At 37.4% G+C, this 16,419-nt stretch overlaps 1 long non-coding RNA gene across 3 annotated transcripts in view; it reads left to right on the forward strand.

Annotated features, from left to right (window-relative positions):
* Positions 1 to 2,264: 2,264 nt before the first annotated feature.
* LOC133540065 (uncharacterized) overlaps positions 2,265 to 16,419 on the forward strand; it is a 64,955-nt gene continuing 50,800 nt past the window's right edge. The window contains exon 1 of one of the 3 annotated variants that reach the window (XR_009803537.1): positions 2,265 to 2,353. This is a non-coding gene — a long non-coding RNA (uncharacterized LOC133540065). Of the gene's footprint in view, positions 2,399 to 16,419 lie in introns of all 3 variants that reach the window. The other 2 variants (XR_009803536.1, XR_009803538.1) reach the window with 2 other exon arrangements.

Consider the following 16,419-nt stretch of genomic DNA (forward strand, 5'->3'; position numbering starts at 1 on the left):
AGTTGAGTAAAAAAACAAGATTATATCATATTTATCTGATGTATGACACCTGAAGTTTGCAGGTAAGGAAGCCAGTCGAATGATTGCATGAAGTCCCACAGATCCCTTCCCCATCAACAACAAACAGACTTTGTGAACGTCGGAGGACCTTATATTGTTGAGCCCGAACACAGGAAGGATGAGCAATAAGTTGTAGAAGCTAATGCAGTTTCATTGTAACTCAGTAGCATCCTCAGCTTTGCTAAATGCTAAACATGCAAACTAACCGGGTGTGACAGTTTCTTCCTGTCGTGCGGGTTCCACGGACCATCAAGGAAGGACATTTTGCTCTTGAGCAGGTTTGACTCTTGTTTGGCCTCAAAGTGGCCACAAAATTTGTTACAATGATGCATAAGAATACCTTGTCTGGTCTTCTCATTTCCATCTACCTCCTCAGGAGCCTAACGTGTCCGTGGACTATGGGAATGAATTTCATTCTCTACCCAGCCAAGAGGAGCCGACATCTTCTCTACGCAAGAGGTCAGGATTGTGGGCACGCACCTGCATACTTGCCAACCCTCCCGGATTTTCCGGGAGACTCCCGAAATTCAGCGCCAACCTACCGGGACACATTTTCTCCCGAAAAGCTCACGAAATTCAGGCCGAGCTGGAGGCCACGCCCCCTCCAGCTCCATGCGGACCTGAGTGACGCGTCGACAGCCTGTTTTCACGTCCGATTTCCCACAATATAAACAGCGTGTCCGCCCAATGACGTTATAACTGTAGAATGATCGAGGAAGAGTTCTTGGTTTTTTATGTGGGTTTATTGTTAGGCAGTCTCATTAACGTCCTCCCAGCGCGGCAACAACACACAACAACAGCAGTCACGTTTTCATCTATCGTAAAACAGTTTGTCTGCCGTAAACAGCAATGTTGTGACACTCTTAAACAAGGCAATACTGCCATCTACTGTACATGCATATGGTTGGAAAAACAAGGAAGGACAATTCAACCCTTAACTCAACAATGAGTAGATGAGTGTTATGTGTTATATATATATATATATATATATATATATATATATATATATATATATATATATACAGTATATACCATATTTCCTTGAATTGCCGCAGGGCATATAGTATGCGCCTGCCTTGAAACTCGCTTCCCAAAATAATTAGCGCATGCTTAGTATTACCGCCTGGTCAAACTTGTGATGTCACGAGTGATGTCATCATTTTCAAAATGGAGGAGGCTGGTTTCAATACCGGTAATTTGAAATCGCATAAAGGGAAGAAGATTAAGAGCTATTCAGTAGGATTTAAGGTCCAAGCTTACAGGGACGGCGTGGCGCAGTGGGAGAGTGACCGTGCGCAACCCTAGGGTCCCTGGTTCAATCCCCACCTAGTACCAACCTCGTCACGTCCGTTGTGTCCTGAGCAAGACACTTCACCCTTGCTCTTGATGGGTGCTGGTTAGCACCTTGCATGGCAGCTCCCTCCCATCAGTGTGTGAATGTGTGTGTGAATGGGTAAATGTGGAAGTAGTGTCAAAGCGCTTTGAGTACCTTGAAGGTAGAAAAGCGCTATACAAGTACAACATGGTGATCACACTCAAATTTGTACTTCATACCTTTGGTAAGTGCCGGAGTGAGAAGAGGTTTTAAAATAACTAGTGCATGCTTACTTTTACCGCATGCCTTTGGTAAGGGCAGGAGTGAGAACAGGTTTTAAATGAATTAGCGCCCCGGCGGAAATTCAAGGTACTACGGTATATATATATATATATATATATATATATACACATATATGGACGTGCCCTAAACACCTCCCTCGGGAGGCGTTCGGGTGTCATCCTGACCAGATGCCCGAACCACCTCATCTGGCTCCTCTCGATGTGTCTCCCGGCTGGCCTGGGAACGCCTCGGGATCCCCAGGGAAGAGTTAGACGAAGTGGCTGGGGAGAGGGAAGTCTGGGCTTCCCTGCTTAGGCTGCTGCCCCCGCGACCCGTCCTCGGATAGGCGGAAGAAGATGGATGGATATATATTTATATATATAAATAAATAAAATAAATACTTGAGTTTCAGTGTTCATTTATTTGCACATTTACACACACACACACATATATATATATATATATATATATATATATATATATATTTATATATATATATGAAATACTTCACTTGGTGAATCTAGCTGTAAATAAACTCCTCCCCCTTAACCACGCCCCCAACCACGCCCCGCCCCACCCCTGACTTTCCAAAATCAGAGGTTTCAAGGTTGGCAAGTATGCACACCTGTGCTCCCTGGGCCTCCATGCCAGCTACCTGGAATAACATCTCAGCTACCTGGAATAACATCTCAGCAGGTACCTGGAATAACATCTCAGCTACCTGGAATAACATCTCAGCAGGTACCTGGCTTACAAAGTCCAAATAATGCTAGTTCCAAACAGTAAATCATGCTCAGGTTTTCTAGAATCCTGAAACAAAAACGAAGGGTTTGCTGGGTGGGAACATTAATATCAGGACTTAGTTACCCAAACTGGATCCAATATATGATCTACTAACTCACTCAAACCTGGATTTGTTGTCATGTATTTCTGAATGTTGGCTTCATTCACACATTTCAAACAAACTTGATAGAAAAAAAACGGAATTGCTACGGAAGAGACAGGAAAGAATGGAGGTGGTGGTGTCCTAATGCAGTGTTTTTCAACCTTTTTTGAGCCAAGGTACATTTTTTGCATTGAAAAAATCCGGAGGAACACCACCAGCAGAAATCATAATAAAACGAAACTTAGTTGAGAGTTAAAAGTTAATGTTGCAATTATTGGATACGACTTTAAAGCATAACTGAGCAATATAGCTCTTGTCTCAAAGTAGGTGTAGTCACATCACACCATGACTTTTTTTCAGTTTTTGTTTAGTTTTCCTGTGTGTAGTGTTTTAGTTCTTGTCTTGGCTTCTATTGTGGTGGTTTTTTCTCCTTATTTGGTGCTTTCCTCTAGTTCAGGGGTCGGGAACCTTTTTGGCTGAGAGAGCCATGGAAGCCAAATATTTCAAAATGTATTTCCATGAGAGCCTATCATATTTTTTAACACTGAATACAACTAAATGCGTGCATTTTTAAGTAAGACCAACATTTTTAGAGTATAATAAGTCTCTTATTCTTTTCAATAACATAGTTATTCTGAAGCTAACCAATAATAAATCAAATGTCATGTCTGTTGATCATGTTTTTGTTTGGCCATGTGCTGTTTGTCCTTTGGACTCTTTAAGTTCCTGTTTTTTTCCACTCCCTTGTCTGGTTTCCTTGGTTACTCATTTTGTCCACCTGTCTCTGGTGGACAAAATGCTCGCTCACCTGCTTCCCGAGCACTAATCAGAGGCAGTATTTAAGCTCGTCTTTGCCAGTCAGTCGCTCTGTGCTGACTTGTTTCATGCCTTGCCATAGTTTCGTGCTTCATGCCATGCCAAGTAAGTTTGGTTTGATTTATGTTCATAGTCTGTTTATGCGTTAGCTTTGTTCTTTAGCCCAAGTCGTGCCTCCGCTGTGAGCGATTTTTGTTTGTATCTTTTTTTAGTTCAAATTAAATCATGTTTTTACCTAAATGCCATGTCCCGAGTAGTCCGTCTGCCTTCCTGGGAGAACGACCCCGTAGCAAGCTGCAACACCAGCCCCCCACCCACCTCCTCCCCCTCTTTGACAGGCGCGGGAGGAACGACGCAAGCTCTCCCCTCATGTCTACGGTAAGAGCCGACTTATTACCACCATTTTCTCACCAAAACCTGCCGGTTGACATGTGGTAGGGAACGATGTTCGCTTGACCGCTCTGTTCCATAGTAAAGCTTCACCGTCACCTTTCGGGAATGTAAACAAGGAAACAAGGAAACACCGGCTGTGTTTGTGTTGCTAAAGGCGGCCGCAATACACCGCTTCCCACCTACACTTTTCTTCTTTGACGTCTCCATTATTCATTGAAAAAATTGCAAAAGTTTCAGCAACACAGATGTCCAGAATACTGTGGAATTATGCGATGAAAAGAGACGACTTATAGCTGGGAACGTTTAAAATTGCAATTTAGTAAACTAAAAAGGCCGTATTGGCATGTGTTGCAATGTTAATATTTCATCATTGATATATAAACTATCAGACTGTGTGGTCGCTAATAGTCTTAAGTGTTGTACGTGCGTACAACAATGTTTTAAATAACATTGTCCTCCAAGATTATATTTTTCCTCTTTTTTGATAAGAATTATTGTATATTCTTGTCTCGCAGGTTTTAGTTTGCTTTGTGTATCATTTTAATTGTTTGCAAATTCAGTATGTGGTGGAATTTCAGTATTTTTGATTCAATCACTCAAACATGGGGCGGTTTAGCTCGGTTGGTAGAGCGGCCGTGCCAGCAACTTGAGGGTTGCAGGTTCGATTCCCCGCATCCGCCATCCTAGACACTGCCGTTGTGTCCTTGGGCAAGACACTTTACCCACTTGCTCCCAGTGCCACCCACACTGGTTTGAATGTAACTTAGATATTGGGTTTCACTATGTAAAGCGCTTTGAGTCACTAGAGAAAACGCACTATATAAATATAATTCACTTCACATACTTGCTTGAGTAATTTAAGACGGAAAAAAACTCATTTTACCCCGTTGTACTGAGTTTAATCCAGATCATTACATTTATTTATGTCACAAATGTTTATTTTTTAAATGTTTATGTATACATTTCAACTTTTATAAACAGTTAAGAAAAAAATAATGAAAATAAGTTCAACAACAGTATAAAACATTACAAAACATTATGAAAACAGTACAAAACTGCGTGATTTAGGGCCATATAAGTAAACATTGATTGATTGATTGATATATGGGCGGCATAGCTCAGTTGGTAGAGCGGCCGTGCCAGCAACTTGAGGGTTGCAGGTTCGATTCCCCGCATCCGCCATCCTAGACACTGCCGTTGTGTCCTTGGGCAAGACACTTTACCCACCTGCTCCCAGTGCCACCAACACTGGTTTAAACGTAACTTAGATATTGGGTTTCACTATGTAAAGCGCTTTGAGTCACTTGAGAAAAGCGCTATATAAATATAATTCACTTCACTTCACATACTTGCTTGAGTAATTTAAGAAGGAAAAAAACTCATTTTACCCCGTTGTTTACTGAGTTTAATCCAGATCATTACATTTATTTATGTCACAAATATTTCTTTTTTAAATGTTTTATGTATACGATGAGGTGGCGACTTGTCCAGGGTGTACCCTGCCTTCCGTCCGATTGTAGCTGAGATAGGCGCCAGCGCCCCCCGCGACCCCGAAAGGGAATAAGCGGTAGAAAATGGATGGATGTATACATTTCAACTTTTACAAACAGTTAAGAAAAAATAATGAAAATAAGTTCAACAACAATATAAAACATTACAAAACATTATAAAAACAGTACAAAACATTATAAAAACAGTACAAAACAGCGCCAGGGGGTTGGAAATTCAAAGTAACAAAAATAGAATACAAAAAATATATACATAATATATATATGGGCGGCATAGCTCGGTTGGTAGAGCGGCCGTGCCAGCAACTTGAGGGTTCCAGGTTCGATTCCCCGCATCCGCCATCCTAGTCACTGCCGTTGTGTCCTTGAGCAAGACACTTTACCCACCTGCTCCCAGTGCCACCCACACTGGTTTAAATGTAACTTAGATATTGGGTTTCACTATGTAAAAGCGCTTTGAGTCACAAGAGAAAAGCGCTATATAAATATAATTCAATTTAATTCAGAAATATTTCTAATCTAAGGCTTGCAAAGAGGAAGTTGTCAGCCAGCCTACTTCCGGCAGGCACTGTCACATGACTCAGTTGGACCAATCAAAGCAGCAACAAGTCCAGTTGCGGGAAGCCAAAAACATGTTTAGAACGTGTCAAGTATTTATATCAGCAAATACAAACCTTCTTTTTTAACGAGTGACAGAATGTTCCGAAAAGAAGAACTTTAAATGCCTACTGAAAGCCACTACTAGCGACCACGCAGTCTGATAGTTTATATATCAATGATGAAATATTAACATTGCAACACATGCCAATACGGCCTTTTTAGTTTACTAAATTGCAATTTTAAAATTTGCACGGAAGTATCATGCTAAAACGTTACGGTATGATTGTAGAGGACATTTTGTTCCAGCACTGTTCGCAGCTATAAGTCGTCTCTTTTCATCGCATAATTACACAGTATTTTGGACATCTGTGTTGCTGAATCTTTTGCAATTTGTTCACTGAATAATGGAGACATCAAAGAAGAAAGATGTAGGTGGGAAGCGGTGTATTAGAGCCGGTATTTCATTGTTTACATTCCCGAAAGGTGACTGTGAAGCTGTACTATGGAACAGAGCGGTCAAGCGAACATGGTTCCCTACCACATGTCAACCGGCAGGTTTCGGTGAGAAAATGGTGGTAACAAGTCGGCTCTTACCGTAGACATGAGCGGAGAGCTTGCGTCGTTCCTCCCGCGCATGTCAAAGAGGCAGCTGCGGACTCTCTTGCCTCCTCCCACCGGCCGCCCCCGACCGTCGGATGCTTCCAACGTGGAGGTGGGGAGAAAAAAAAAATCTCAGCCCAGCCCCACTGGCTGCCTTCGCCTCATCGAGAAAAACGTGGCTACCCTCGGAGACACTGACGGTCACCACACCTGTGGTCACACTCCTCCGACTCCTAGGTTGTACAGGCACGACCATATAATCTCACTAAAACATTAGTAACACAATAAGCAGATAAGGGATTTTCCAGAATGATCCTAGTAAATGTGTGTAATAACATCTGAATCGCTCTGCCGTCTAGTTTTTTTTTTGTTTTTCTAGTCCTTCACTCTCACTTTCCTCATCCACGAATCTTTCATCCTCGCTCAAATTAATGGGGAAATCGTCGCTTTCTCGGTCCGAATCGCTCTCCCTGCTGGTGGCCATAATTGTAAACAATGTTCAGATGTGAGGAGCTCCACAACCCGTGACGTCACGCGCACATCGTCTGCTACTTCCGGTACAGGCAAGGCTTTTTTATTAGCGACCAAATGTTGCAAACTTTATCGTTGATGTTCTCTACTAAATCCTTTCAGCAAAAAAAATGATCAAGTATGACACATAGAATGGACCTGCTATCCCCGTTTAAATAAGAAAATCTCATTTCAGTAGGCCTTTAAATGACGTGACAGGACTTCAGCACATCCCGTAAAAATTTAAACACAGTAAAATATTAATAACAACAATAAAGATCAGTGGAAAGTTGTACAAAGCTTGAAAGTGACTAGTGCTAGCATATTAGCATGTAGCATTTTCTTGTTCTACTACAGTGTAACATAGATAATCACAGTCGCCCCCTAGTGGAGTAGAGGCGCACATGTACTACTACAATCTAACATGGATAAACAAGAAGAAATGAGCACCGTCGCCCCCTAGTGGAGGAGAGATAAGAGCATGGACACTACAACTTCCCATTTAGCTGTGAAAATAGAAAAAAAAAACGGCATTATTTGACGAATCTGACTGATTTAGTGCATAAAAAATTAGTAACTGTAAAATGTGAGATGAAGGCAGCTCACATCTTCAATGATGACTTTGAAACTAGTAAAAAGAACATTTATATGATGTGACGAGTGTCTAGAACAGGGGTCACCAACCTTTTTGAAACCAAGAGCTACTTCTTGGGTACTGATTAATGGGAAGGGATACCAGTTTGATACACACTTAAATAGAGTGCAAGAAATAGACAGTTTGCTCAATTTACCTTTAACTCTGTTATTATTAATAATTAATGATATTTATCTCGGTGGAAACACTGATTATCTTATTGATTTTTCACAATAAATATATATAGAAACAGATAAATATCCCCAAAAAATAAATGGGTATATATTGTAAAAAAAAATTTCCTTCCACAGAAGGTTTTTTGTAGAGAATAAATGATGAAAAAAAGACTTAATTGAACGGTTTAAAAGAGGAGATAACTCAAAAACAATGAAAATTAAATTTTGAAACATAGTTTATCTTCAATTTCGACTCTTTAAAATTCTAAATTCAATCGAAAAAAAAAAGAGAAAAACTAGCTAATTCGAATCGTTTTGAAAAAATTTAAAAAATAATTTATGGAACATCATTAGTCATTTTTCCTGATTAAGATTAATTTTAGAATTTTGATGACATGTTTTAAATAGGTTAAAATCCAATCTGCACTTTGTTAGAATATATAACAAATTGGAGCAAGCTATATTTCTAACAAAGACAAATAATTATTTCTTCTAGATTTTCCAGAACAAAAATTGTAAAAGAAATTCAAAAGACTTTGAAATAAGATTTAAATTTTATTCTACAGATTTTCTAGATTTGCCAGAATATTTTTTTTTTATTTTAATCATAATAAATTTGAAGAAATATTTCACAAATATTCTTTGTCAAAAAAACAGAAGCTAAAATGAAGAATTAAATCAAAATGTATTTATTATTATTTACAATTTAAAAAAAAAACTTGAACATTGATTCAAATTGTCAGGAAAGAAGAGGAAGGAATTTAAAAGGTAAAAAGGTATATGTGTTTAAAAATCCTAAAATCATTTTTAAGGTTGTATTTTTTCTCTAAAATTGTCTTTCTGAAAGTTATAAGAAGCAAAGTCAAAAAATAAATGAATTTATTTCAACAAGTGAAGACCAAGTCTTTAAAATATTTCTTTGGATTTTCAAATTCTATTTGAGTTTTGTCTCTCTTAGAATTAAAAATGTCGAGCAAAGCGAGACCAGCTTGCTAGTAAATAAATACAATTTAAAAAATAGAGGCAGCTCACTGGTAAGTGCTGCTATTTGAGCTATTTTTAGAACAGGCCAGCGGGCGACTCATCTGGTCCTTACGGGCGACCTCTGATCTAAAGACATGTTCACATTTTCAGCTTACCAGAACTCTGCTTCTATCCATCCATCCATGTCCTACCGCTTATTCCCTTCGGGGTCGCTGGTGCCTATCTCAGCTACAATCGGGCGGAAGGCGGGGTACACCCTGGACAAGTCTCGACGTCATCGCAAGGCCACCACAGATAGACAGACAACATTCACACTCGCATTCACACACTAGGGACCATTTTGTGCAGTAAATTCTAGATTATTTCTTATATTTTACACACATGCACACACGCCAACTACGGCCGGAACCATCAAACATTATTGATTGATTGATTGATTGATTGATTGATTGATTGATTGAAACTTGTATTAGCAGATTGCACAGTTCAGTACATATTCCGTACAATTGACCACTAAATGGTAACACCTCAATAAGTTTTTCAACTTGTTTAAAAACACACAATCAATCAATCAATCAATCAATGTTTACTTATATAGCCCTAAATCACTAGTGTCTCAAAGGGCTGCACAAACCACTACGACATCCTCGGTAGGCCCACATAAGGGCAAGGAAAACTCACACCCAGTGGGACGTCGGTGACAATGATGACTATGAGAACCTTGGAGAGGAGGAAAGCAATGGATGTCGAGCGGGTCTAACATGATACTGTGAAAGTTCAATCCACAATGGATCCAACACAGTCGCGAGAGTCCAGTCCAAAGCGGATCCAACACAGAGGCGAGAGTCCCGTTCACAGCGGAGCCAGCAGGAAACCATCCCAAGCGGAGGCGGATCAGCAGCGCAGAGATGTCCCCAGCCGATACACAGGCGAGCAGTACATGGCCACCGGATCAGACCGGACCCCCTCCACAAGGGAGAGTGGGACATAGGAGAAAAAGAAAAGAAACGGCAGATCAACTGGTCTACAAAGGGAGTCTATTTAAAGGCTGGAGTATACAAATGAGTTTTAAGGTGAGACTAAATAAATCAATGCTTGATTTATTTGTATTTTTTTACACAATACCAAGTATTACTGTGAGTCATTTTGTTCCAAAGTAACTACTTACACACCATTTTAAAGTTCAAGTAGCAATGTCACACACACACACACACACACACACACACACACACACACACACACGAAAAGTGTGGTGAAATGTGTCCTCTGCATTCGACCCATCCCCTTGATCACCCCCTGGGAGGTGAGGGGAGCAGTGAGCAGCAGCTGTGGCTGCGCCCGGGTATCATTTTGGGTAGTTTACCCACCTCTGCCCATATAATATGTTGTTTATTAAATATGTACTAGTCAGCTCCACATCATACATGTAATACAAACTATACAAACCCCGTTTCCATATGAGTTGGGAAATTGTGTTAGATGTAAATATAAACAGAATACAATGACTTGCAAATAATTTTCAACCCATATTCAGTTGAATGCACTACAAAGACAACATATTTGATGTTCAAACTGATAAACTTTTTTTTTTTTTTTGCAAATAATCATTAACTTTAGAATTTGATGCCGGCAACATGTGAAAAAGAAGTTGGGAAAGGTGGCAATAAATACTGATAAAGTCGAGGAATGCTCATCAAACACTAATTTGGAACATCCCACAGGTGTGCAGGGTAATTGGGAACAGGTGGGTGCCATGATTGGGTATAAAAAAAGCTTCCCCCAAAAAATGCTCAGTCTTTCACAAGAAAGGATGGGGCGAGGTACACCCCTTTGTCCACAACTGCGTGAGCAAATAGTCAAACAGTTTAAGAACAACGTTTCTCAAAGTGCAATTGCAAGAAATTTAGGGATTTCAACATCTACGCTCCATAATATCACCAAAAGGTTCAGAGAATCTGGAGCGGCATGGCAGGAAACCAACACTGAATGATCGTGACCTTCCATCCCTCAGACTGTATCAAAAAACAGACATCAATCTCTAAAGGATATCACCACATGGGCTCAGGAACACTTCAGAAAACCACTGTCACTAAATACAGTTTGTCGCTACATCTGTAAGTGCAAGTTAAAGCTCTACTACCATACCCATCCATTATTTGTTAAATCAAAACTTATGAAATTTCAAGATATTGTTTATTATAAAATAACACAGATAATGTTCAAAGAAAAAATAAATACTCTTCCAGAAGGAATTCAAAAATACTTCTCTCTACAGACCAGCAAATACAATCTAAGAGATGAATCTAAGTTTATTTTACCAAAAGCAAGATTAGTTGTTAAACGTAGATGTTTGTCTGTTCTCGGTGTTAATTTGTGGAATTCAGTTGGTAAAGAAGTAAAAATGAGTGACTCAGTATTTAATTTCAAAAAGAACATGTATTTTAAAAAAGTTATGTGAACTAGAAATGTATGTTTGTTTGGTTAAATGTTGTAATTAGAAGGTATGTATGTTTATCTATTTACAAAAAAGTGCGTGTGTGTAAGTACATATTTTTGTATTATTTGTTAAAGGGCAACTTACATGTAAATACTGAATGACTATATTTCTTTTTGTATTACAAAATTATTAGAAAAGGTAACTTAATTGAATGTAAAAAAATGTTATGTTGGGCATATAAGCTTTTTTGCTTCTGCCTGTTTCAGTCATGTTATTCATTTTTGAATCGTGATCCATGTTTGAATATGTTTTTGTTAGACTGAAAATAAACTGAAACTGAAACTATGCATAGCGAAAGCCATTTATCAACAACATCCAGAAACGCCGCCGGCTTCTCTGGGCCCGAGATCATCTAAGATGGACTGATGCAAAGTGGAAAAGTGTTCTGTGGTCTGACGAGTCCACATTTCAAATTGTTTTTGGAAATATTCTACATCGTGTCATCCGGACCAAAGGGGAAGCGAACCATCCAGACTGTTATCGACGCAAAGTTCAAAAGCCAGCATCTGTGATGGTATGGGTGTGCATTAGTGCCCAAGGCATGGGTAACTTACACATCTGTGAAGGCACCATGAATGCTGAAAGGTACATACAGGTTTCGGAACAACATATGCTGCCTTCTAAGCGCCGTCTTTTCATGGACGCCCCTGCTTATTTCAGCTGCACAATGCCAAGCCACATTCAGCACATGTTAGTTACAACAGCGTGGCTTCGTAAAAAGAAGAGTGCGGGTACTTTCCTGGCCCGCCTGCAGTCCAGACCTGTCTCCCATGGAAAATGTGTGGCGCATTATGAAGCGTAAAATACGACAGCGGAGACCCCAGACTGTTGAACGACTGAAGCTCTACATAAAAAAAGAATGGGAAAGAATTCCACTTTCAAAGCTTCAACAATTAGTTTCCTCAGTTCCCAAGCGTTTATTGAGTGTTGTTAAAAGAAAAGGTGATGTAACACAGTGGTGAACATGCCCTTTCCATACTACTTTGGCACCTGTTGCAGCCATGAAATTCTAAGTTAATTATTATTTGCAAAAAAATAAGTTTATGAGTTTGAACATCAAATATCTTGTCTTTGTAGTGCATTCAACTGAATATGGGTTGAGAAGGATTTGCAAATCATTGTATTTTGTTTATATTTACATCTAACACAATTTCCCAACTCATATGGAAACGGGGTTTGTATCTTTATGTGTTGTTGTGCTTTTTTTAGTGTGTACTATTGCGTCTTTATATGTGTTGTTAGTAAAGTGGAAATATATTGTGTAGTACCAGTGTGTACTATTGCATCTTTATATGTGTTGTTAGTAAAGTGGAAATTTATTGCATCTGAGTATGTGTTAGTCAGGTGGAAATATATTGTGTGTACTAGTGTGTACTTTTGCATCTTTATATGTTAATAATGTGGAAATATTTTGTGGTGTAGTACTGTGTACTATTGCATCTGAGTATGTGTTGTTAGTCGGATGAAAATATATTGTTGTGTACTGGTGTGTACTATTGCATCTTTATATGTGTTGTTAGTCAGGTGAAAATATATTGTGTAGTACTAGTGTGTACTATTGCATCTTTATATGTGTTGTTAGTCAGGTGGAAATATATTGTGTAGTACTAGTGTGTACTATTGCATCTTTATATCTATTGTTAGTTATGTTAAAATATATTGTTGTGTACTAGTGTGTACTATTGCATCTTTATATGTGTTGTTAGTCAGGTGGAAATATATTGTTGTGTACTAGTGTGTACTATTGCATCTTTATATGTGTTGTTAGTAAAGTGGAAATATATTGTGTAGTACTAGTGTGTACTATTGCATCTTTATATGTGTTGTTAGTCAGGTGGAAATATATTGTGTGTACTAGTGTGTACTATTGCATCTTTATATGTGTTGTTAGTCAGGTGAAAATATATTGTGTGTACTAGTGTGTACTATTGCATCTTTATGTGTTGTTAGTCAGGTGAAAATATATTGTGTAGTACTAGTGTGTACTATTGCATCTTTATATGTGTTGTTAGTCAGGTGAAAATATATTGTGTGTAGTACTAGTGTGTACTTTTGCATCTTTATATGTGTTGTTAGTAAAATGGAATTATATTGTGGTGTACTAGTGTGTACTATTGCATCTTTATATGTGTTGTTAGTCAGGTGAAAATATATTGTGTAGTACTAGTGTGTACTATTGCGTCTTTATATGTGTTGTTAGTCAGGTGGAAATATATTGTGTAGTACTAGTGTGTACTATTGCGTCTTTATATGTGTTGTTAGTCAGGTGAAAATATATTGTGTAGTACTAGTGTGTACTATTGCATCTTTATATGTGTTGTTAGTCAGGTGAAAATATATTGTGTAGTACTAGTGTGTACTATTGCATCTTTATATGTGTTGTTAGTCAGGTGAAAATATATTGTGTAGTACTAGTGTGTACTATTGCATCTTTATATGTGTTGTTAGTCAGGTGAAAATATATTGTGTAGTACTAGTGTGTACTATTGCATCTTTATATGTGTTGTTAGTAAAATGGAAATATATTGTGTAGTACTTGTGTGTACTATTGCATCTTTATATGTGTTGTTAGTAAAATTGAAATATATTGTGGTGTACTAGTGTGTACTATTGCATCTTTATATGTGTTGTTGGTCAGGTGGAAATATATTGTGTAGTACTAGTGTGTACTATTGCATCTTTATATGTGTTGTTAGTCAGGTGGAAATATATTGTGTTGTACTAGTGTGTACTATTGCATCTTTATATGTGTTGTTAGTCAGGTGGAAATATATTGTGTAGTACTAGTGTGTACTATTGCATCTTTATATGTGTTGTTAGTCAGGTGGAAATATATTGTGTTGTACTAGTGTGTACTATTGCATCTTTATATGTGTTGTTAGTCAGGTGGAAATATATTGTGTAGTACTAGTGTGTACTATTGCATCTTTATATGTGTTGTTAGTCAGGTGGAAATATATTGTGTAGTACTAGTGTGTACTATTGCATCTTTATATGTGTTGTTAGTCGGATGAAAATATATTGTGTAGTACTAGAGTGTACTATTGCATCTTTACATGTGTTGTTAGTAAAGTGGAAATATATTGTGTGTACTAGTGTGTACTATTGCATCTTTATATGTGTTGTTAGTCAGGTGAAAATATATTGTGTAGTACTAGTGTGTACTATTGCATCTTTATATCTATTGTTAGTTATGTTAAAATATATTGTTGTGTACTTGTGTACTATTGCATCTTTATATGTGTTGTTAGTAAAGTGGAAATATATTGTGTAGTACTAGTGTGTACTATTGCATCTTTATATGTGTTGTTAGTAAAGTGGAAAAATATTGTTGTGTACTAGTGTGTACTATTGCATCTTTATATGTGTTGTTAGTAAAGTGGAAAAATATTGTTGTGTACTAGTGTGTACTATTGCATCTTTATATGTGTTGTTAGTCAGGTGGAAATATATTGTGTAGTACTAGTGTGTACTATTGCATCTTTATATGTGTTGTTAGTCAGGTGGAAATATATTGTGTAGTACTAGTGTGTACTATTGCATCTTTATATGTGTTGTTAGTCAGGTGGAAATATATTGTGTAGTACTAGTGTGTACTATTGCATCTTTATATGTGTTGTTAGTCAGGTGGAAATATATTGTGTAGTACTAGTGTGTACTATTGCATCTTTATAAGTGTTGTTGGTAAAGTGGAAATATATTGTGTAGTACTAGTGTGTACTATTGCATCTTTATATGTGTTGTTAGTCAGGTGAAAATATATTATGTAGTACTAGTGTGTACTATTGCATCTTTATATGTGTTGTTAGTAAAGTGGAAATATATTGTGTAGTACTAGTGTGTACTATTGCATCTTTATATGTGTTGTTAGTAAAGTGGAAATATATTGTGTAGTACTAGTGTGTACTATTGCATCTTTATATGTGTTGTTAGTAAAGTGGAAATATATTGTGTAGTACTAGTGTGTACTATTGCATCTTTACATGTGTTGTTAGTAAAGTGGAAATATATTGTGTAGTACTAGTGTGTACTATTGCATCTTTATATGTGTTGTTAGTCAGGTGAAAATATATTATGTAGTACTAGTGTGTACTATTGCATCTTTATATGTGTTGTTAGTAAAGTGGAAATATATTGTGTAGTACTAGTGTGTACTATTGCATCTTTATATGTGTTGTTAGTAAAGTGGAAATATATTGTGTAGTACTAGTGTGTACTATTGCATCTTTATATGTGTTGTTAGTAAAGTGGAAATATATTATGTAGTACTAGTGTGTACTATTGCATCTTTACATGTGTTGTTAGTAAAGTGGAAATATATTGTGTAGTACTAGTGTGTACTATTGCATCTTTATATGTGTTGTTAGTAAAGTGGAAAAATATTGTTGTGTACTAGTGTGTACTATTGCATCTTTATAAGTGTTGTTGGTAAAGTGGAAATATATTGTGTAGTACTAGTGTGTACTATTGCATCTTTATATGTGTTGTTAGTCAGGTGAAAATATATTGTGTAGTACTAGTGTGTACTATTGCATCTTTATATGTGTTGTTAGTAAAGTGGAAAAATATTGTTGTGTACTAGTGTGTACTATTGCATCTTTATAAGTGTTGTTGGTAAAGTGGAAATATATTGTGTAGTACTAGTGTGTACTATTGCATCTTTATATGTGTTGTTAGTCAGGTGGAAATATATTGTTGTGTACTAGTGTGTACTATTGCATCTTTATAAGTGTTGTTGGTAAAGTGGAAAAATATTGTTGTGTACTAGTGTGTACTATTGCATCTTTATAAGTGTTGTTGGTAAAGTGGAAATATATTGTGTAGTACTAGTGTGTACTATTGCATCTTTATATGTGTTGTTAGTAAAGTGGAAAAATATTGTTGTGTACTAGTGTGTACTATTGCATCTTTATATGTGTTGTTAGTAAAGTGGAAAAATATTGTTGTGTACTAGTGTGTACTATTGCATCTTTATATGTGTTGTTAGTCAGGTGGAAATATATTGTGTAGTACTAGTGTGTACTATTGCATCTTTATATGTGTTGTTAGTCAGGTGGAAATATATTGTGTAGTACTAGTGTGTACTATTGCATCTTTATATGTGTTGTTAGTCAGGTGGAAATATATTGTGTAGTACTAGTGTGTACTATTGCATCTT

This window comes from Nerophis ophidion, linkage group LG21 (assembly GCF_033978795.1).
Source record: "Nerophis ophidion isolate RoL-2023_Sa linkage group LG21, RoL_Noph_v1.0, whole genome shotgun sequence".
In the NCBI taxonomy this organism is placed as follows: domain Eukaryota; kingdom Metazoa; phylum Chordata; class Actinopteri; order Syngnathiformes; family Syngnathidae; genus Nerophis; species Nerophis ophidion.